Source organism: Triticum aestivum, chromosome 2D, assembly GCF_018294505.1.
Source record: "Triticum aestivum cultivar Chinese Spring chromosome 2D, IWGSC CS RefSeq v2.1, whole genome shotgun sequence".
NCBI lineage: Eukaryota > Viridiplantae > Streptophyta > Magnoliopsida > Poales > Poaceae > Triticum > Triticum aestivum.
The window spans coordinates 231,489,746-231,511,309 of record NC_057799.1 but is presented as its reverse complement, the minus strand read 5'-3'; positions in this window follow the sequence as shown (position 1 = coordinate 231,511,309).

Sequence of the window (21,564 nt, the reverse complement as noted above, 5' to 3'; positions counted from 1 at the left end):
ACTCTGATGAAGGACTGCCTTTAACTATTCCATCATATTGGCTATTATTGACGTCATGTTTGTTGGACGTTACATTGCTCTGCGAGGTTCACTGCAAAAAAAAGACAAATTCGTGACATTTTGGGCCGAACAAATTTTTCCGTCATGCTTATGACACTTCTATGATGATAATTGTGACAAAACCGCGGCATCATCATAGATGTGGTGGGCACCTACTTCTATGAAAAAAAATCATGACAGAAAATGGGCTTTTCGTCCTGGGCGGGCCGGAGACGCAGCTGCATGACATTCTTTGGGCCGTGCATGACGGAGTGAACCGTGGTAGAAGTGAGGGCGAGGAAAATATCGGTGGAGTTCCCGGTTACAGTGGGTTGTCGGGGGCCGAGCGATGCACGTTTTTCTCGTACGTACGTGCATGTGTGCGAGGCGTTGCGCTCTAACTGAACCCGAGCGAGGCGTTGCGCTCTAACTGAACCCGAGCGAGGCGTTGTACTCTAACTGAACCCGAGCAAGGCGTTGGGCTCTAACTGAACCTTCACTACTGCTGCTAACTGAAGCCGATCGAACACTGGTGCCTCCTTCCCTTGATGAACAGTGAGCGTTGTTGACGGGGTTTGGATGAACAGTTCCCGGTGGGGGGTTGGACGAACAGGACCCCGTGGTAGTAGAGGCCGTTGCCGCTGGATGAACAGTACCCCGATCGATCGAGCCGGTGGATGACAGGACCCCGTGGAGGGCTGGATGAACAGGATGACCCCATGGAGGGTTGGTTGAACAGTAGCCGGTGGAGGGTTGGATGAATAGTAGCCCGTGGAAGGGGTGGTTGAACAGGACCCCGCGGAGAGGGCTGGTTGAACAGTAGCCGGTGCAAGAGCGCGCGGTGGAGGCTGGATGAACAGGAGCCCGTGGATGAACAGTCGCAGGTGGAGGCTGGAGGAGGTGGACGGTGGATGAACAGTGGCCCGTGGAGGCTAGAGGACGTCGACGGTGGAGATGAACAGTATACCGCGGGGTCCCGTTTTGCGGTACGCCACACCCCTCCCAATGAACAGGACCCCCGTTTCGACCGTAGCGCTCCAACACAAGTCTGTTTCCTCCGTTTTGCGGTACGCCACACCCCTTCCGATCAACAGGACCCCGTTTCTAGCGTAGCAGGTCCGTTTCCTCCATTTGGGGTACGCCAGACCCCTCTTGATGAACGGGATCTTGTTTCCATCATGGCCGGTCGAACACAAGGCCGTTTCCTCCGTTCTGCGGTACGCCGGGCCTCATTTCCATCGGTTGTTCCATCCAAGCCAGTTGGCTCCCGATGAACAACACACGTTCCGTTGCCTCCCGATGAAGACGACGCATTCCGTTGCCTCCCCATGAACACGACGATGATGCAGTTTCTCTGTTCCGACCTAGCCATGGCCATGTGCACGAGCCCTGGCCGTACGTATGCGCGAGCAGGCGTTTGAGACCCCACCCGTATGTACGTACGTGGCCATATTTACTTTCTTGCACCCTGGCCGTTGTACGTACGTGTACATGCTACGTGCGCACCTCTACTACGACACGTGTGTGCCTCTACTACCACACGTGCCCTTCCTTACACGGCCACAGTTCATAGCAACACCCTGCAGACAGACCGATCGACCAATATGTACGTACACGTTCGCGACCAGAATGACAACGCTACGTACTCTTAGACCGGGTGGGTCCCGACTGTCAGGCACTTCCTTGTGTGCTAAGATGTGGCTGGTGGGTCCTAGCAGTCAGGGGGAAACATTTTTTTCGTTAAATACGATGGCCCGTCCGGTGGGTCCCTACTGTCAGGTGGAGGAATCATTATTTTCCGCGTAATAAGGAGGCACTTCCTTGCTGTGGCCATGGACCCAGCTATCAGCCTCTCCACGTATAGTAATCTTTCGATGGAAGTTGTTCATTGACCACGTTGAGCACGCTGCGGCGAGAGCACCAGGGCGGTGGACGACGGCGAGGCCTAGGAAGGGGACGACGTGGAGCCGGGGAAGATGCGGCAGTGGAAGCCCACACGGAGAGGAGTACGAGGGTTCACTAGTTCTTCGGTGTGAGCCTGCCGTCGCCGCAGGGCCTGGCCAGCAGTGGGAATAGTAGGGGGCGGTGAGGCCTCAATAGCAGCACAGCCAACCATTGGAGGCAGGAGCAGGCGGTCTCGCCGGCGCTGGTTTGGGCGGCTGGTGCAAGAAGAGCAGCGATTGAAGAAACAACAGGACCGTTCGATTCAAATCCAATGATCACTGCTGCTAGAATCGTTTTGTTGACTAAGACAAAGCCCTGCGTACGCGTCAACTTAGTAGGCCCACAGGTCAGCCTCCGAACCGGTGCGCCCCAGATGTCAGTGGGAGGAATCATTTTTTCGCGTAATAAGGAGGCAGTTGATTCCGTGCGGCCAGGCCAGTGGAGGGAGGAGGGTGGGCCGGTGAAGCTTGCGCGGCATGAGAGCGGGCCACAAGAGGAGGGAGCAGGCAGTCCCGCCGGTGCTGGTTTAGGCAGCTGGAGCAGGAAGATCAGAGATTGAAGAAGCACGTCGGTCGTTGGATGGACATTCAACAGTCAGTGCTGCTAGAATCGTGTGTTGACCGACAAAGCCTTGCGTAAACAAGTCAGCCTCGAAATTTGTGGCGTGTACAGCCCATTTGCTATTATTTTTATAAGTTTTACTCATTTTCTAATTCATATGGAATTTATTGCAGCCCATTTTCCATTTTTAGAATTGCTGCCCATTTTCTGGTCATTAATAGGGTTAAAAAATTGAACTAAAAATGTGCGAAATTTTGAAAATTCACAATTTTTTTGTAGGAACAAAATATTCTTAATCCAAAAATTATTAGCCATACTAAATCAAATTTAAAAATTAATTAGTACTATGTCATGTTAAAATCCAATGAAATATAAAATATCAGTAAAGAACAAAAACAAAAAAAAGAAACTAATTTTCCCATTTACTTTTAACAGATACTGACCAAACTCTTTGGTCAGGCCGGAATGCATCCCTCCTCGTCTTGAAAGATTTGCAGCCCAGTAAGTTGGAGAAAACAAATAGGCCTAGCTTGGGTATTCTTCAAAAAGAAATAGTGGCCTACCTATTTTCCCAAAGAAAAAACTGTTGGGCTGGTCATGTTGTTAGACGGGCCACAGAGACCCCACAACCCATTTTATAGCCTGCTCCTTCGAACAAATCCTTAAAAAATAGTGCAATTCTATTGATAATTGACTATACGTTGAAAATGATGTGGGTCCCAGATATCAGCAGGGTGGATTAGAGTAAAAGAACGATGGGTGCATCTGAGTAGTAAAAGAGGCGCTTTCCTTGTGTTCGGGAGTGGACCTAGTGGGTCCGTACTGTCATACTCACATCTACAGTGCTGTCCCGATTCACTATGTTGACAGGGCCGGACGGTAGCACCACGGCGAGCGCACCAAGGCGGAGGATAAAGTGATGTCGCCAATGTGCTGGGATGGGTTGGATATTCTTATTGAAAAATAAAAATGGACCGGAACTATTTACGACGTTGACTACGATTTGCATGGGTCCGCTGCTTGCAGGAAGAAAATGGTGGGAGAAAGAAGACTGGTTGCTATCTTTGCCTAAGAATTATATCGACTGAATACAACGACACTATCATAGGAAATACTATCATCATGTTAAATCATGAATTTAAAGAACTGGTGCATGAGCATTTAGCTTTATTTATTTACTTATTTATGTTTAGTGGACCATGAGCATGTACCTGGGCCAGATTCAAGTGAGAGCCTCCCATCTAGTTAATTATGGGCTCCTCTATTGGGCCTTCATCACTGGGTTGCATGTTATCAACAAGTGGAAAATGTGTTCCGTACGAAAAATAGTATGCGCTACGTACGGTGCAGGGCACTAAAGGATCGGACCATGCAACGACTTCCAAAACATTGTGTTTCTCGTGTTAACAACACATTTATTCAACCAACAGACAAAATATACTACTGATTGTACATGAAAATAGTAGCAGCAGCAACCAGGGCTCGGGGTGCAACAGAAGTAGTAAGCAGTCCAGAAGAGTAAATAAGCAGCTCTCTCTTCGAAACCAAACATCAGCCATCATTACAAAAGGCTACCAAAAAAGAACAAGTGTATGCATCAAACTAAATAAAGATCCTACAACACCAAGAGTACGCATCTAACTAACTGGCCTAGTTAGACGTTACTATTTATTAAGCTGTGGAGATTGGCAGACGGCTTGAACCAGATGGGTGCCTGACGGGGGAAACTCCAGCCAGCAGGTCGAAGTCTGATACTTGCGACCCTCTCTCCTACTTTGGGCTGTAGAGCATGGCGGCACATATCAGGGAATGGTGCATGCAGAGACGCATGGTACCCTGTGTACACACAGTTTTGCCTGATGAACAAAACCGCGCTGCCATCATGATCCTTGCCGTCGGTTATCTCCTGGTTAATAGGATAATTCAGTCCGAGAAACAGAGAGCGTGTACCAAGGCTACTTACCAGCCTCGAGTCAAAAATTCCTGAAGGCCCAGAGAAGCTGGGATCCTGCTCAAAGACCTTGCAGTGACTATGATTGTATTCCGCGAAACAACACATCTGGTACGTGTGAACGAGCATCAATCATTCGCCGTCGTCTGATCGAGCCAGGAACCACCTGCAATTGCCATGCCGCTTTTCTTTGAAAGGTTCTGGGATTAGGAAGGGTAGGGACACCAGGCGGCCTACAACATCATATCAAGTTGGAGTCAAATAAAAAAGGGATCTTAATGTAGTCAATCTTAAGAACAACATGTTATGAGCATGAATATTTTTTCAGTAAATGTATTGACAGTAATATAAGCAAGCCATCATGATATCATAGGAAAGTAACATACTGCTGTAACAGCCATTTGTAGCGATGACTGCAGTAGGCCAGCAATACGTCCAGCCATAGAAGGAGTCGACAGCGTAAATGAAGCCCTTCTATTCAATGGCATCAGAGAACCATGGAGGATGTATGATCCTGCGATGGACGTGCGGATTTATCCACTTACCGCAGTGACCTGTCAGATAGGCGAGACCGCGGTTGAAGAACGCAAATAGCCTGAAGTCTTTATAATTCGCAGATCTTGTGGGCATTTGGCAGATTACAACCTTGAGAAAATCAAACTTGGTATCATGTTGGTTACTGTAAGATTCCGAGTATTCTGGGCCGCGGTGCGAAAGCAGTGCAGTGTTAATCGAAGGAAGGGGGATCAATCGCCGGGTGTAGACCTCCACGAGCATCCAGCTGGCGCCACTGTCGACGAGCACCATCCAAGACGTGTTCATGCCAACCCAGTAATTACCGTTAATGTAGTTGAGGGTGACGGGGATCGGATCGTAGTCAAGAGTGTTGATGCTCGCCACCCTACGATCGTTATGCTGCGTGACACGCCGTTTCTAAAGATCAAGCGGCATCAGCAAGCAAGGAGCTGGCTTAAAAGGCTCCGGCCTGAGGACTTTGAGTAAACGTTACAGCCCCAACGAGCACGCGGCGAGCACCATGGTACTGAGATTGTCCACATGCGAAACAATGAGCTTGATTACCTCTATGGGGAGCGAATTCCAGCCACTCTTTCGGCGGCGCTGCTCGGTTTTGCCATTGTTAGTGCTTGGGTTTCGGAAGAGGGGGAGGTGCCTTAGCGGGGATGGAAGATTGGACGATTATGTGCGGACAAGGATGGAGAAGCGAATATGTGCTGCGGGAAGTGGACAGGTGATGATGACTACAGCATGCCGCTTAACTTACAAGACACATACCAGCAGCCTAGGGTCATATCGATGCCAGACAACTTGCTTGAGTGATCAGAGTACTGGTACTCCCTACAGTACTTATTACTATGCCCTAACTTGCTTGACTAGACTAGTAGTGGAGTAGGACTCTGCTCTACTACTAGCACTGGAGGATTGGTAGTATATTCTATAGATTTGTGTATACGTATTATTCTATGTTGGATCTGTTGCAATGGACGGGCTCATTGCTATATAGGTTTATCTCTTGAATCGTCTGCAACGAACACCTTGTGTACTGGTCCAGGCCGGATTTGCAGCGCGATGGCCTAAGTTCGAATTCGATTAAGGATGGATTCGTTTCTTTCTATCTTTCTGTACGAATTTGTAGCCAGCCTGCAAGTAATGTACACTGTACTGATAGTGGAACCCATAGAGTACTTAGAATACAAGATTAATGACGCAATTAACTTTTTATAGAGGGAGAATCATACACGCAATTAACTCAAATGGATTGGACGTGACTCTATTATTCTCCAACGGCAACCGGCAAATTTCCTCCCGCGGGCCGGAGTAGGTTTCTCGGTTTGCATGCGGGTTTAACGGAGGGGTTTGATGGAGGCGAGGAGGTGTGTTCGGTCGGGCGTGCAGCGGGCGACGCAGTACTATTCGATTTGACAGCTACTAGTATATTATAAAAAAAGAGTACTAGAGATAGAGATAAGAGTAGAGATAGAGACTAGGGAGGAGCACCATCTATTGCTTCGTGTGCTACTCCTGCGCTCCATTTGGCGGCCGCAATGTCCCCTACAGCCACTCCCTCCTACGCTCCATTCGGCGGGCGCTGTTGAAATTTGGGGAGCGCACTCTTGCGACTGCTGGCAGCGATGACTTCACCAACGACGACTTCTTCCCCGACCTAGGCAACCTCTTCCTCAACGACACGGGCGACAACCTCAACACCAACGGTGCTGCTCTCGTTGAACCGTATGTGTTTTTGTCCTTCCTGTTCGAAATCATGGTAGTATTCATGTTTCTGTTCTAAAAAAAAGAATTCATGTTTCTAGTCTGTGTCCTAGATTCGATCTGTTCATCTACTATGCTAGTCCACATGATTAGTTTAATCTCTGTTATAGCCATCATGATTTATTTTGTGCTTATTCAGACTAAATCTCGTAGTAACTTACTCATATATTCAAGTGGCGCACCGTCCCCTACAGCCACTCCCATTACATGGATGGCCTGGTCGATGCCTCCAAGGTGCCCTTCGTCTACTGCTATGAGTGCCCGATGCCGTTTTGGGGCTCGCCGACGGACCTCGTGGATCACCTCATGCAGGCGTCTGTCTATCACTACTGGCCCGCGGCGAAGAACATCAAGTACGAGACGTGCTACCCGTTCACCGTGCCGGAGTCGCTGGAGGATCACCGCCGCCTGCTAGTCTCGGAGGAGAACGGCAGCGTCTTCCTCTTGATCGTGGGCACCGGTGAGTCCCGCGCAGGCCGCTGCACCGTCTCTGTAGTGTGTGTCAGGGGCGACACCGCTGACGCTGACACTGACATGAGGCCGATGTACGGGTGCGTGCTCATTATTACTACCCCTCGGAGGTACGTGGGCGGCAAAACTGGCTACGTCAAGCTGACTAGGACTGTGCCGAGCTGGGGCCTTCCCTCCGATGTGGACATGGAAGACGCATGGCATGATTTGACCCCCAACAATGTGCACGGGGACTCCAAGGAGGTTCACCTGGACATATGCATTACCAAGTTAAATGTTGATCATTAGTCTTCGCTCAATGTAATCCGCTCTCTAAGCATGTGGACACTTCCATGCATGATCTTGCTCTATTGGAGTATCGCGCATGAATTAAAGTGTATCCATTTATGATTTAGTATAGTATCTTCCACGTATGAAATTTTTACTACAGTACTGGTGAAACACTTATGATGAACCATTTCTCACATCTCCTCTGCACCCTTCCAAGTCATCCTGATTTAATCCCTCCATATAGGTGTATAAGGGCATGGTTAATACTTAATAGTATAGCCAAATGTTGACTATAAGAAAGTGCCATGTCATCTATAGCCAACATGTATATCAATCGGTACTCAAAAACTAATTCTTAAAGATCATTTCTTGCAAAGCACAATAAGTGTTATTTCTTCACAAGTTTTGGATGCAGGTTGAACAGTTGAACGCTTTTGTTTGCAAAAGATACTTTTTTATCTGTTTCACCCGGATGTTTGTGAGCTCTAGAGATGAAATAATATCCAAAGAAACCTATCGATACCCGTTACACATGAGATGACCCCCACATCCTTTGTCAAAATAAACAACTCCCCGATCAATGCATTTCACTGTTCCGTGCAACGCACGGGCACCTTACTATAGATTAGTACGACCAAATATTGAACTAACATTATATATAGTACGATAAATGCTGATGCATGTCACCTAAAATTATATCATTGAAAACTATGTTCAAATACGAATCCAACGATATAGTTTTTGTTGACATGCACTAACATTTTGTTAGTTAAATATTCAGTCAAATTCAATGGAGGACTAATAAACCACGACCGATGTAGTACTAGTGTAGAGGGCGGCGCTGCACGCAAGTCTCACCCTGCTCGTGGCGCGGCAGTAAAGCCGTCATATCACAAAACCCAACCACTCCCAGTAATAAGTGGCCTGGTAAAATAAACGGACAAGCAACCATCAAATCCCTCCATCGTTTTTGCATTTCATCTCTCTGCATTTACTTTCTCCGATTCATCTCGCACACTCAATCCCTAGTATCCCTAGCTACTACTCCTAGGGTCAGTTCTTTTGGCGGCTTAAAAAATAGGCCGTCTCTTCCCCAGCTTTTCCCATAAGACTAGTCACAGTGGAGAGTAACATTAAGGTGCCTCACTCATTTATTTGGGCTTCTAAACTACTAGTACCTCCGTCCTGGTTTATCCTTCACCATTGCAATTTGTGCTAAATTTTGGCCAAAGATTTAACTGATAAAATGTTAGTGCATGTGACATATGCACATACTTACAAAATGCGTACGGATACAAAAGGTTTCCAAACTTCTCCTTTTACATACCTAATTAAAGACGCTAATAATTCCCGAATGTTCAGGATTTATCATTTGTGTCCCAAAACTAATGAGATCGCCTTACGAAATTAAATTATATTCCTAATAAAAGAAACGGCGCTCGCAGGAGCTCTAGCGGTGTGCCACGAGTGCCCTGGTGCGCGGCCGTTTCCCTCCACGCTGACACAACACCTCTTCCTCAGCCTCGCAACTCGCGAGGTGCTGATTGGCGGCTTGCCGGCGGGCGAGCGCGATCTCACCGGTGTGGTGATCCAGCGCCAACCTGTAATCCTCCTCGCTGGAAGCGTGCACCCGGTCCAGGTACCGCCAAGCATAGATGAGGCGCTTGGGCCCGACTGCACTCAGGGCTTTGGCACGGGCGTCCTCCGCCACCCTCACGGCCCTCGCACGAGCCTTCTGCCAAAGAGCCAATTGCCTGACTCTCTCGGACGTGACATAGGCCTGCCAGGCAGCTTGCCCCACGGCGCGCTTCTCTTCCTCGGCCTTCTTCTCCGCCTCTATTTTGGCGTGCTCTGCCGGAGGCAAAGCCTCCCACAAGGCGACATCCATTTCTTTCCAAAGCTCCTCAAGGCTGGGGGGGCTCGGCTGGCGGCTCGTTGTTCTCCTCGTAGCAGGGAGTCGACACGTCCTTCAACGCGCGTGCTGGCGAGATTGGGCGCGCCAACGCGTCCACCTCGACACGTCGCGGCGAGCAACAGAACGCCGACGCGTCCTCCTAGACTAGTGGCGGCGAGGAATGGAACGGCGATGTGTCCTCCTCGACTAGTGGCAGCAAGGAACGGAACGACGACACGTGACCGTCCGCGCGGTGCAGCGAGGGGCGCCTAGGGCTTGGGAGGGGGATGCCATGGTGGTCGACGTGAGAGGGACACTACTGGAATCAGCTTCTTTGCTGTCCGCCAGGTCTTTGCCGTCCGCCAGCTGATGACAAAGAGCCTCTTTGCCGTCCGCTTCCACAAAGCGGACGGCACAGAAAGGGCAGATGGCAAAAATGCTATTTGCCGTTAGCTGCCTCTTTGCCGTCGGCCAGCTGACGGCAAAGACCTATAAGGCATATGGCAAAGAGCCAGGTGGTCCCCACAGGGCACGGCATGGCTAGGTCAGATTCTTTGTCGTCCGCTAGCGGACGGCAAAAGAGGTGATTACTTTGCCGTCTGCTGGCAGACGGCAATGTTAGTCCTTTGCCGTCTGCTTGCGGACGGCAAAGAGGAGACGTGGGCCAGCCCTAACGGTGGCCCTCGTTGCCGTCTCCTAACAGACGGCAAAGAAGGCCCACATAATGGGCCGAGCCGTCTCCCCCCTCTCTCTCATTCTCTCTCTCTCCCTCCCTCCTGTGCGCCCGCCTCTCTCCTCTGTCGCTGCCGCCGGCCATCCCCGCCCCGTCGCTCCGCCGCGCCCCGTCGCCCCGCAGCCCCGCCGCCCTGCCGCGCCCCGTCGCTGGAGTAGCCTGCGCCGGGCCACCCCGGTGCCGGACCCCTCCCCGCTTCCGTCCTCCTCCCCGCGGCCCCTGCACCGCCCTGCCGAACCGGCCGACCTTGCCGGAGCAAGAGGAAATTTTTTCTGTTTTTTTCCTGTTTTTTGTTCTCTATTTTCTTGATTTGTTTTAGGTTAGTGCTAGGTTTAATTAGGTGTATTTTTGAGTTTTTAGGTTTTGGTTAGTGCTAGCTTTAGGTGTAGTTTTGAGTTTTTAGGTTTAGGTTAGTGCTATGTTTAAGAAGAGGAAAAAGGAGAAGAAGAAGAAGAAGAAGAAATGGAAAAAAAGATAGAAGAAGAAGAAGTAGAAGAAAAAGAGGGTTCCTCGGTGTCGATGGTACCCTAAATAGCAAGTATCGTCAGTGTGAGGTACATGTGGCCATCGGTGTCGAATACTACATCCACGTCCCACAAGTGACACAGGGGTCCTGCGTCCAGCAGCAACAGTTCTCGGCGTCGATGGCGGTCGAGCACCATTGTAAATTTGTTTGGCAGCCTCAGAGATGACGATTGAAAGCTAAGTGTTGAAACTTGAAACACCCAAACTAACTCAAGTCGGTTTGGTTGTTTGAAATTTCAAAACTTGGCTTTAATCCTCATCGCAGAGGCTGCCAGACAAATTCGCCAAGGTGTTCGACCGTCATCGGCCACCAGAACTATTGTTGCGGGACGCCGGGCGCCGGCTTCACTTGTGGGATGTGGATCTAGTGTTCAACGCCGACCGCCTCATGTACCTTGCACCGATGGTAGTTGCTATTTAGTTTACCTGGGGACGAGTGGGTTAGAGGGTTCCTCGGTGTCGATGGTACCATAAATAGCAAGTATCTTCAGTGCGAGGTACATGTGGCCGTCGGTGTCGAATACATGCTTAGTTACTCATCTTTCGATTTAAATATGCAGGTATTTCGTCGCTGCGAGGGTCTAGTGTTCGACGAGCTGCGCCCCTGCGTTCATTGGTGAGCACAAATGACATCTCCTCCTCCCCCCCTTCATTTGCTTTGTTCCGGTCTTCGTGCCGATGAAACTTGCTAGCTATAGATGTCAATCATAAGTATGCGTAACCACTATGCGTCTCCCATTCGAAAGGGTTACATCTATAAATATGCATGCATTTGCATATTTATAATCGTGATTCTTTCGAATTATCCAACGTTATCCATGGACAGCCCGAGTATGTGTAGACTGGGTTCATTTTCCCATATGCTCAGCTCCGGATCCGATGCAGAATTTCGTTAGTGCCTCCCTGTTGTTCTCCGGGTACACATTCTCTCTGCTTATTGGCGAGACGTGTATCAGGAGAACAGCGGGGAGGTGCTGCCGAAATTTTGCGTCGGATCCGGAATAGATCATGGGAAAACGAACCCGATCTACACATACTCGGGTGGGATCAGGACCTATCTTTACCTATTAGCGTGTACGTTGCATGGACGTAATAAAACTAACAAACTCCATTAACTGATGGATATGGTTTGCTTAATTATGTATATATTTCTAGTGTGTCTAGTAGGAAGTCAATATGACTGATTGTGCATGGATGTACACCAGTTACACTAGTCAGAATGTTTGCACTGAGGAATGGTTAACAAAAACCAAGGGGTTTGTTAGAGCCGCATTTGCAAATGGCCAGGAATTTAGCTGGTGCCCCTGTGCCCGTTGCAAAAACTATAAAAAGAGGGACTAGCTTGAAATGAGTAAAGACCTGCAGAAGTTTGGTTTTACGCCTGGTTACACGGTCTGGGCATTACATGGTGAGTCTGCCCAACGTGTCAGAGCCGAGGTTCGTCGTCGCACCGACGAGCATGGTACCGGGACCGCAGACATGGTGCAAGACTTTGACGATGCTCGGGACTCGGACGAGGAGATGGAGGAATCTGCAAAGGCCTTCACTGAAATGTTGGAGTCCTCGAAACGTCCTCTCCATGAGCACACTGAGCTTGTCAGCTGGATGCCATCTCACAAATAATGGCTTTGAAGGCTCAATTCAACTTGGGCAGAGAATGCTACGACGCGATGATGACAGTATTCAGACGATTTCTACCCAGAGGCCATGTGCTACCTCCAAACCTGTACCAGTCAGACAAAATCCTCCGTACTCTTAAGATGCCCTATGAGAAGATACATGCCTATGAGAAAGGATGTGTCTTATTTAGGCTTCAGTATAAGGACCTGAACTATTGTCCCATTTGCAATTCTTCCAGGTATGTGGTGGTAGACAACGGTATGGGTGAGAAGACGCAGACCAAAATACCCGTTAATGTTCTTCGGTATATGCCAATCGTACCTAGACTTCAACATCTTTTCATGGTCGAAGAGACGGCCAGATAGATGACATGGCACAAAACGGGCATAAGAACCGAACTAGATGCAGATGGGAATGTGATGATGGTGCACACATCGGATGGTGAAGCGTGGAAGCGCTTTGATTCATTACATAAGGAAAAAACGACAGATCCAAGGCATCCTCGAGTCGCCGTCAGCACATATGGGTTCAGTGTGTTTGGTCAGATGGCAGCCCCATACAGCTGTTGGCCCGTGTTTGTCATTCCACTCAATCTTCCCCCGGGCAGATTATGCAACAAAAGAATATTTTCCTGACGTTGATAATTCCAGGGCCTAACTATCCGGGGAAGAATATGAATGTCTACATGCAGCCGCTTAAGGACGAATAGCAAGAAGCATGGGATAATGGGTTCAAGACATACGACGCCTTTAGCAAACAGAACTTCATAATGCGTGCCTGGTACATGTACTCGATGCATGACTTGCCGGCGTATGCGCTATTCGTTGGCTAGTGTGTGCATTGAAGGTTTCCGTGACCCACATGCAAGGGAGCTCTTGAGTTTCGTTGGCTGACAGCAGGGCGCAAATATAGTTGCTTCGACTTGCATTGACCGTTTCTACAACCTGGCCATAAGTTCAGGAAAGACTAGAAGAACTTCATCAAAGGTAGAGTTGTCAAACACTCTGCACCACCTGCGTTGACAGGCCAACAGACCCTAGATCAGTTAAATGCTCTCGAGCCAGATCCAGAGCGTCCAGGGTATTTCAAGGGGTATAATAAGGAACACGCCTGGACTCACAAGACATGCTTCTGGGATCTGCCTTACTTCAAAGACCTCCTTTGCCCACACAACATCGACGTGATGCACATTGAAAAGAATATCGCCGAAGCCATTTTTGGTACATTGTTCGGCATAGAGGGGAAATCAAAGGATAATACTAAGGCTAGAGTCGATCAAGAGGAGCTATGTGATAGACCGTTACAAAACATGAAAGAACCAAAAGGAAAGGGGATCAACTGGACGAAGCGAAAGGCATGGTTCAATCTTGGAAGGCCAGCTATGAAGGAAATTATTTTGTGTGTGAAAATGCAGTTGATGTTCCCCGATGGGTATGCAGCAAATCTAAAGAGTGGAGCGAGTTTTCAAAAATTGAAAATATTTGGTCCAAAAAGTCATGATTGGCACATATGGATTGAGCGGATAATGCCGGTGATGTTGTGTGGCTTCATCCCTAAGGATGAATGGCTAGTACTGGCAGAGCTGAGCTATTTCTTCCGTGTTCTTTGTGCGAAAGAACTATCGCCTGGCCTCCTAGAAGAAATGGAACAGTTGGCACCGGAGTTGATCTACAAGTTAGAGAAGATCCTTCCGCCAAGCTTCTTCAATCCAATGCAACACTTGATTTTGCATCTCCCGACCGAGGCACGATTGGGGGCCCCGTGCAAAATCGTTGGTGCTACTCAACTGAGAGGATGCAGAAGACGCTTCGAGCAAAATGTAAAAATAAACGTAGAATAGAAGCATCGATGGCGGAGGCATTCATCACCGAGGAGGCGGGAAACTTCGTGACCGCACACTACGAAGCCAAAAATCATCATTTGCATAATCCGAAGCCTCGGTACAATGCTGACGAACCTCAAAAGGGTCAATCCAACCTCAGCCTATTAAAAGGGAATCTCGCACCAGCCGGTGGTTGGAAACCAGTAAGGTTGGATGTTGAAGAATGGCGGAATATTTCGCTGTATCTCTTCAACAACCTAACAGAAGTGCAGTCGTACATCGAGTAAGATCTCGATACATTGTTTCACAACTTCTAATACCTTTGAACTTCTCTTATTCCTGGATCTTTGATGCAATCGATACGTCGCCATATTCTCGTATGGAGCGGTGATCCAAAAGGATTCAGTCGAAGAGTATGAGCTTCTGGCAAAACAAGGAGCCAAATTTCCCGGTTTCATCTCTTGGTTCAAAAAATAGGTAATTTCCATTAGACCCTTTTTTCTTTGGCTAATTTGCGACTAATGCAACAATCCTTTCGTATTAAACTTGTAGGCTAATTCAGAGATTATAGATGCTGAATTGAGACAAGTAGCTAATGGTTCTGACTATAAGGTCCGTTCATTTGACAAATACGACATCAACAGGTATCGCTTTCGTACCTATGGCAAAGAGCTATCTATGGCCGACCGTAAGTCTACAAATTGTTGTGTCTCTGCTATCGGCGAAGGAGGTATCGAGTATTATGGAAGAGTTGAAGCAATTTATGAACTTGAATTCTATGGTGAAAACCAACCAAACGTCGTAGTCTTCAGATGTTATTGGTTCTAGCCGAGGGAGACTAGAAGGACTCATGAACATATAGGGCTAGTCGAAATCAAACAAAGCACCCATTTGGATGTTCCCGATGTCTATATTACGGCTCAACAGGCACCCAAGTTTTCTATCTACCGTGGGCCTGTCAAAGTGATCCAAATCTCAGTGGTTGGGACGTCGTTTATGAAGTGCCGCCACATGTTAGACTACCTGCCCCCAATGAAAAGGATTATGGACCTCACATTAACCAAGACACGTATGACGAAGGAGAATTCTTCCAAGAAACATGTCTTTCCAAAAAATGTTTCAGGAACCGCTATAGTCCACCCTAGAACATTGAAGTAGACAACGATAGTGAATCCGACTTCACCCCTGAGCTGGAACAAGAAGAGCTGGAAGAAGAAGAAGTTACTACTGCAGATGACCTGTCAATGCTTGAACGATTACGTAAAGGTGGCCTTCCACATGATGATGCATTTATTAATGATGATGATGAGCACGTCATTACCGATAGTGATGATGATGATGCTTTTATTAATGATGATGACGAGCACGTCATTACCGATAATGATTATTAGGTATTCAAATTTTTATGTTGTACTTGATTTATACAGTTATTTGTATGATTGTATGATTTATATAGTTGGTATTTATAATTTTCTTTCTTTGTATGATTGTTTCTTATAGATAGTGACATGGTCTTGATTTCCGTCCCAGTCGGCCCTCGCCCGCTTTATGATTCGGATGTGGTAAATTCTCTTTCATAACAATTTGTTGCATTTCACATTTATGAAAATTATGACCATAAGTTGACATAGAGATATTTTAATCTAGGAGGTATGTGAACTGGAATTTGAAACGGACCCTCTTGTTGAGAAGTTAAATTTAGTTGAATAAGAAAATGAGTATTTGAAAGAAAAATTAAAAGAATTGAAGAAGAGAAGATGACATTGGAGTTGTATGTTGCCGATACCATCGATGATCACAAGATATAGATGAATGCAATGCGCTTTAAGATGGATGCAATGCGCCTGAAGCTTAAGAAGATTAGAAAATATGCCATTGATAATGAGGCTTGGTATTATTATGCCGTTGGATCAATTCTTACCTTACTTGCGATCTTCATCACATTTGTTGTGATGAGGGTATGTTTTCTCTAGTGTTTTGCTTTGCAAATGGATAATTAGCTTATTTTTCTCCTAAATGGCATAATTACCTAAGTTAGATAAAAAATAAGCTATACTTAGCTTATTCATTTCATTTATGACATACTTAGCATACTTAGGTAAAAAATGGCATGATAATCTTTGTTAGCTCCAAAATGATATAGACTTAGCTTATTTTCCTCGAAAATGACATAATAACCTTACTAAGATCCAAAATGACCTACTTACCTACCTTAGCTCTAAAATGACCTACACTTAGCATTTTTACCAAGCTTAGCCATGAAATGACATCTATGTTATTTAATCTGTAGATATTACTGATCCATCCATTTTAGTAGAACATAATTTTGTTTAATTTTTTTTGAATTCAACCTTATGATTTTGAGATTATTGTATTTGTAAATCATATTATATACATAGAAAGGAGCAGAATTCTTTGTTGTGCTTTTGAAAGTATACATAAAAAATGATGTATATAGAATTTTATTCGAATTCCAAATGGATCCTGATACGTCCATTTTGCATCATGCTTTTACATCGATATTTATTGCATTATGCGATGTTATTACACGTTATGTCACAATACTTATGCCTATTCTCTCTTATTCTACAAGGTTTACATAAGGAGGGAGAATGCCGGCAGCTGGAATTCTGGGCTGGAAAAGGAGCAAATATTAGAGACCTATTCTGCACAACTCCAAAAGTCCTGAAACACCACGAAAGTTATTTTTGGAAATAATAAAAAATATTGAGCGGAAGTAGTACGTCAGAGGGGGTCCCACCTGGCCACGAGGGTGGGGGCGTGCCGTACCCCCCAGGGCGCGCCCCCCTGCCTCGTGGGCCCCCTGTTGGCTCTCCGGTGGCCATCTTCTGCTATATGAAGTCTTTCGTCAAGGAAAAAATCATAAGCAACCTTTCGGGACGAGACTCCGCCGCCACGAGGCGGAACCTTGGCGGAACCAATCTAGGGCTCCGGCAGAGCTGTTCTGCCGGGGACACTTCCCTCCGGGAGGGGGAAATCATCGCCATCGTCATCACCAACGCTCCTCTCATCGGGAGAGGGCAATCTCCATCAACATCTTCACGAGCACCATCTCCTCTCAAAACCCTAGTTCATCTCTTGTATCCAATTCTTTTCTCCAAGTCCGGGATTGGTACTAGTACGTTGCTAGTAGTGTTGATTACTCCTTGTAGTTGATGCTAGTTGGTTTATTTGGTGGAAGATCATATGTTCAGATCCTATATGCATATTAATACCCCTCTGATTATGAACATGAATATGCTTTGTGAGTAGTTACGTTTGTTCCTGAGGACATGGGAGAAGTCTTGCTATTAGTAGTCATGTGAATTTGGTATTCGTTCGATATTTTGATGAGATGTATGTTGTCTATCCTCTAGTGGGGTTATGTGAACGTCGACTACATAACACTTCACCATTATTTGGGCCTAGAGGAAGGCATTGGGAAGTAATAAGTAGATGGTGGGTTGCTAGAGTGACAGAATCCTAAACCCTAGTTTATGCGTTGCTTCGTAAGGGGCTGATTTGGATACATATGTTTCATGCTATGGTTAGGTTTACCTTAATACTTTTGTTGTAGTTGTTGATGCTTGCAATAGAGGTTAATCATAAGTGGGATGCTTATTCATGTAAGAACAGCACCCAAGCACCGGCCCACCCACATATCAAATTATCAAAGTACCGAACGCGAATCATATGAACGTGATGAAAACTAGCTTGACGATAATTCCCATGTGTCCTCGGGAGCGCTTTTCTCTATATAAGAGTTTGTCCAGGCTTGTCCTTTGCTACAAAAAGGATTGGGCCACCTTGCTGCACTTTATTTACTTTTGTTACTTGTTGCTCGTTACAAATTATCCTATCACAAAACTATCTGTTTCCTCTTATTTCAGTACTTGCAGAGAATACCTTGCTGAAAACCGCTTATCATTTCCTTCTGCTCCTCGTTGAGTTCGACACTCTTACTTATCGAAAGGACTACGATAGATCCCCTATACTTGTGGGTCATCAGATCCTGGCCATACAAAAATAGAATACAAACTCGATTCGAATTGAGTTGGCACGGTAAACGTGCACTCTTGCTCTGCAAAAATTTGAACAAAGTCGGGAAAGTCGCAGTAACCGCCAAAAACCAAAATCTGCGAGATGGAAATTACTGTCTATCTCGGACACGCAAAGCCTATCATCTCGATTTCTATAGGTTTCAATAGGGGTAGGTTTGTAATTTCACTTAAACGTGACATAACCGCCTCTCACCCAGATTCATACACGGTGGGCGCCAAAACATAGTGTCCCTCGGCCGAAATCGACTCCCTCCCCGATTCATACACGGTGGGCGCCAAAAACAAACTCTTGTCGGCAAATATTCGGTGTATGCGAGATTACCGTCCTATCCCCAACCGACTAATATTGCTGTGATGTAGGAAATTTTAAACGGGGGCTAAGTTTGTAAATTTCCTCGCATTTGGGACAAGCGCGCCCTGAAGACATGGTTCCCCCCTTCCTCTCTCCCTCCATTTCCCCATTCGTACTTCGTGGGCGCCAAAACATCCTCTCCACCCCAGCCTCCCCCGCCCGCCACCCCATCCACCGGCGTCCTCCTCCACCATGCTGGAGATGATACCCTCACGCCGTCGTCCATTACAAGAGATCGACCTCTCTCATCCGCGGCTTCGGACCGGGATCCTTGCATCCCATCCTCTTGCTTCATCCCCGCCGTCGTCCACCTTGCGGGCACCGCTCCTACGACCGTCTCATCCACCGCGCCCCGCCGCCACCGTCTACCCTCTTAGATCTGCTTCCACGCCACTGACAGCCATCGCTACCATAGCACCATCAAGTTCTCAACAGATGCATACACGGCGCCGCACCAGAGGCGGTACTCTTTCGTATCTGCTCAACTTATTTATCACAGCAAGAAAATAGATCTCCACTGCTTTACTCTAATTTCTTGTCCATCACTTACTTGCTAGTTGAAAGCAAACATTGGTTGCGAAGTTAACTTTGTCCGATTTGCACCTTCAGATCCGCCATGGCACACTCAACACTATACTCGGAATGCTTACGGTTTTCCCCTTTTATATTCCACACTAGTTAAATGAAAGTAGACTAAATTTCAAAATTGGGTCAGTCAATTTTTGAGAGCTCGCCGGAGTTCGCCGGTGCGAAGGAAGGGGGTTCGGGTGGGGATGGTGGTTGTGGGGGGTGGTGGTGGGGCCTCGCCGAACGGAGAAAACTCGACGCAGGTGGGGGCGGGGGTGGGGTGGCAGAGGAACACAGGCGGTGGGGCCGGTGGTTCGGCCGGCGGCCCGTGCGGTGTTCTGTATGGGAAAAATCAGAGATGAGGAATAAGAAGGGTTAGGAGACGTAGGATCTTCATCCAATAGCCTGAAATGGTCGACTGAACCAAATGACAAAAGTCATGCAACTTGCATGCAGACATGCCTTTATATTCAGTACCATCATCGTACCTGCTTAGCGCTGCTGCTGAATCCATCAAACTAACAACGTGCCACTCATAATTCCAAACTTGTTGGTCAAATACGAATCTGATATGATGCTGATATTACTAAAACAGATAACGTTTCATTGGTCAGCTAATGTTCCTACTTTACTTTCGGAAAGCACGTGTACCACATATAGAGAGACAGCAGGGAGTTGCATTCTTAATGCGCTCTGGTTCATCATGTGTGGGCACTGCGCAACGAACATTTTATTATCCAAAATATGCTTGCTCTTCTTTAGCATGTTCCTCTTCCGTTCTTTTTAATAAGTACTATCTCCGTTCCTAAATACATGTCTTTGTATAGATTCCACCATGGATTAGATATGGAGGAAAATAAGTGAATCTATACTCTAAAATGTATCTGTATACATCTGTATGTGATCCATAGTGGAAATCTCTACACAGACTTAAATTTTGGAACGGAGGGAGTATGATAGTAGTACAGTATGTTCCTTGTAGTGAAGATGAGTAGGGACATTTGCAGCGTAGAGGTTTATACGGTCAGTTGTGATGGACACGTTGAACTCTTTGGGCCTCTTTGATTCGCAGGATTTTGTAAATTAAGGAATACTACTTGTAGTGGCTTGCCCACTTGAATCCCATAAGATTCACAAGGAAATGCGGGGAGCTGTGTCGCCTTTGAGAGTTACACTGATATTAACAGTACCGCACCTTCAGTTGAAGAGAGCTGGTATCCGAAGCCTTTCTAGCCGTACCGGCAATACTAGCACATATATTCCAGCAAGTTCCACTTTGCTAATTTTACTCCTGATGCTTACGGTTTTCCCGTTATATCTACACTACGATCTGTGTAGCTACTATGTGTCGCACTAGCAGCAGTCCACTCTTGAAGCTAAACAACACACCAATCATAAGTCCAAAGCTTACTTCTTCAAATACGAATTGTGATATGATTCTGATATTAGTTAACAGACACACATTTAATTGGTCAGGTAATGCTCCCACTTTATTTTCCAAATGCATGTGGCCACATATAGAGGGACAGCATGGAATTGCATTTCTTTGGGCACTGTGATTCATCATGAGTGGTCAACCAACATTGTATGCAATGCAGCAGAACCTCAAGGATATGCTTCCTCCTCTGTTCTTTAACATGTTCCTCTTTTGTTATTCTGTATTTAGTACGTATAGTATGTTCCTTGTCCAGAAGGGGAGCAGGGACATCTGCAGTCAACAACTGATAGAGCTGGCCTGTAATCGATAGGCTTTCAATTAGTAGCGGCAATACAACACCGTAGTTTCCAGCCAGTTCCACTTTCCCGATTTATATATCGTGGTTATGGTGTACCTCATTTATGTACACTACAACCTGCCTATTTGCTGTGTGCTCTTGTTATCAGGGTTTGGCAATAAACTCTCTATATAGTATATTATGAACCTATAATCTGCCAACTATCCTTACTTCTGGAACCTATTTTTGTGTAGTTGTGTCAGATTATATTAATGCACGCACCATATTACAGCACACATGAGCTCTCTCATCAGAATACCGTGATAGCACACAAGGGTTTACAGGGGCGCCCCTATATTAGAATATCCTCTGCATTACAAAGATAATCTCACTACTATTTATGTTTTCATGGTTCTCAGATATTATACGTAATTACAGTGAATATCAGAATCCGCGCATCAGAAGAATATCGTGGAACACTGCAATGACTTACAAAATTGGCACCAAGGCATTGAGCGCCATTCTGGATGCAATGAGACTCATACGCTCCCCACCTGTAGATTCTTGTTCAGAATATGATCCTAATGACTATTCTAACCTCAAGGAGTCAAAGGCAGATGGCCAGTCCTGTTCACCCATCAAGGTGCCTGTTCTAATTTGGCATGGTTTTATTGATTGCGCGTATCTTGCATATGTTGTCTTGCATTTCTTCTACTTTGTTGCACCACCATCTGCTTAGTTTACTCATCA